Source organism: Barbatula barbatula, assembly GCF_947034865.1.
Source record: "Barbatula barbatula genome assembly, chromosome: 6".
Taxonomy (NCBI): domain Eukaryota; kingdom Metazoa; phylum Chordata; class Actinopteri; order Cypriniformes; family Nemacheilidae; genus Barbatula; species Barbatula barbatula.
In genome coordinates, this window is record NC_136765.1 from 12,526,630 (window position 1) to 12,529,770 (window position 3,141).

Sequence of the window (3,141 nt, forward strand, 5' to 3'; positions counted from 1 at the left end):
GCGCCTGGATGTGACTGGAAAAAACCAGCGTTCACGGCATTAGCACACAGACCAATGCATGCTCTTCCCCGGCTGGATTTCACTATGTGAAACTCTTCATCACACCTTGCACAGAGCAAGTTGTATTTATTAGAAACTATATAAATATATATATATATAAATATATACATAGCTCTATATGTTTCTTTGTATAAACTCATTGTAATCATGTTATCCATGCTTTATTAAAAAAAAGAAAATGAATTAGTGATCTCAGAAACAAGTATTGTGCATCTTCACGACGTCACCGGGACCATCCGATTCCCGCACGGGACAGCTTTTTTATTTCGTCTGACTAGTGATGATTCTTTGTGTTTGAGTTGTAATGCATGGATCGGTGGAGAGGGCTTGTATTTGCTCTGCATGTGGCGTTTATTCCGACCGACGTGTGTGGTGCCTGCTATGTCACTTCTTGTAAACATCGTCACGTTGGAAACCGCTGCTTCTGCACTACACGCATCGAAACCATCTTATATCAGGGATGTCTCGTAGAGCTTACCTTTCGTCTGCGATTTCCGTGTTCAGTTTTGCCCGCTGTCGTGGATGCTGTTTTTAAAGCTTCGGTATCGCTTCTTAGTTTAGATTATGGTTTGAGGATCTTCAATCTCCACTATTTTGGGGGTTTATTATGGAACTTGGATATATGTTCCGTATATCCCTAAACCAGCTTAGCCAGCCATTTTTGAGCGCACACGTCTCTCTGTAAAAGTGACTTCAAAAGCTTTATTGAGTTAACAGTCGTGTATGCTTGTGTGATATAAATGAAACCAGTGCTCAGGGACTGTCGACAGAGAGAGAGGGGGTGCAATAGCCACATTTGTGAATAAATGGGGGGATTATTCTGAGGTCGCATGTTGAAGATTAGCACAGATAATAAAGAAACTTCATGGATGTAATGGAATGGCTGACTGGGTAAACAGAACTAATGTTGTGCATCGGATGCGGAAATGCAGTGTTAGGACAACCATGATATGTATAGATCTTATTGCTTTATTGTCACAATGAAGGTTATAAGATAAACATACTGTACTTGAATCAGAAGGAATTCAGGTTAAATTATTACATTTATCTGGTTATTATAAGTATGTTATTGTGTTATAATTGTGCTTTGTTCTTTGTCAGTTTGGTTTGAAATAACAATAATAATATTTTGACTGCTAACATTTGAATAAGATCAATACATTGAGCGACATGTTTCAATGAATTTTTGGTGTTGAATATTATAAGACTTTTTCAGAAAGGTACCATAAACGGACAATATGGTTCATTTTCTGTTTGTTCATTTTCACGAATAGCTTGTAAGAAAGTATCTTGAATGGTTTAAATATAAACTGCGAGGTCTCATTCGATATTTTACACTGGATTTCAAAGTGTCGCTTCTGTAATAGTGGTTGCAATGAAATTTGCTTTTTCAAATCTATTTTTACGTCATAGTTCTTGTTCCATGTTTCAAGGAATATTAAATGTTATCGAGAGAAATTTGAGAGAGTGTGGGATGAGCTCTGACAAAGACTCGTCTTTGAATGACATTGTACAACCCGGTTGAATGCCTCTCTTCCAACATTTGCTACAAATATGAATGCAATCTTCTGATGTAGGTGTGTGCCTAGATGTACTGTATAAAGTGCTGTAAAAATAAAATATGCTGCACATGTGCAAGTCAGCCCTTAGATAGGAGTTTTAGTACGTGACTTAGTCGGAATGCAGTCCTTATGTGATCTTTAAAAAAAGTTATTGTTCTGCCTTTAAAAGTTGTGCCAAACTGTTTGCCAATCTGTAGTGTGTCCTTTAGGTCTCTGTTCTGTGTATTTGTGTGTGTTAAACCACGTTTTATTGATTATGAATTTACTGAAGCAGTCCACAGAGAGGCTCACTAATAACGGGGTGCCTTAAACGGTTGAAACACTATACAGCTTAAGGAGAGGGAAACCTGCTTGAAATCAATTTCAAGCATCATTGCAAATTTATATGTTACAGCTGGGCCTCCAAAAGTGGACCTCCTGTGTTAGTCAAAGGAATTTTAAAGGGATAGCTCACCCCAAAATAAATATTGAACTCACTCCAACCCACGTTCGATAGGTGGGGGTTTCCCCCCCTCATCTTAAATTAAAGAAAGGCTTGAACGAGAGAATTTTCTTTTTTGGGTGAATCCCCTTTTTAAAAAAACCATTATGTTTTAATGACACTTGTGTAACCAAAACTATCAGATTAAGCTACGCTGTTTAATTCATAATGATTTTATTTCAATGTTTTACTGCTGTATACAATCATTTACTGTAATGTCTATATTTGAGTTTTTGTCACTGCTGTCTTTTTTGTAAACTATTAAAGGTTAAAACATGAGAAAGATTTAAAGGGTGCAATGTGTGTGTATGTGTGAGAAAGCCGTGGGTTTGTCGGGTAATTTGTTATCCCGGACCCTTTGATGAGTGGTCTTTGTAAGGGGGCCCTTTGACCACCTAGGTTTATCTACTGGGGGAGTTAATGTAAGAGCTAATGGGCTATTTGACTTAAAGCTGTTGACAACCATGAACATTGTACCTTTCATAAATTTCATGTTCTTTCATGCCTGACGGAGAGGAAAAACAGACTAAGCGTGCTGCCTTCATTCTCAAATGTCTGCACCGCAAGTAGAGTTCTTCGCTATTAGGGCTTGCGTGAGGACACATTTGTTTACTACTGTAGTCTCATTCTCAGATGGGACAGTCCAGGACTTCCCACAGACCATTCTCAAGCAAATACTTAAAAAAAGATCAGTGAACTTTCTGTTAAAGCAAACTGTTTTCAATGTAACCTACTGTCCTTAAAGGACATCTTTTTTTTCAGTGACATTTTTTATTGTTGAAGTTCATCTTATTTTCGTGGTTAAATATATCTCCCAAAGCCAATCTATCCCCTAAACCGCATGTAAAGCAAAGCGACTCTGATCACTTTCATGTCAGTCAGGTGGCTCTTGGCTGTTTGGTGCTATCATGCTATTATGAAAATATGTCTAAAATCTCAAATATGGACAATCTTTAAGCGATTTTCCTCTCTGCACTTGAATTTTTGACAAGAAGAGGCAGTCCTCAAGGTAAAATAAGCTCTGCAAGGTGTACCTAA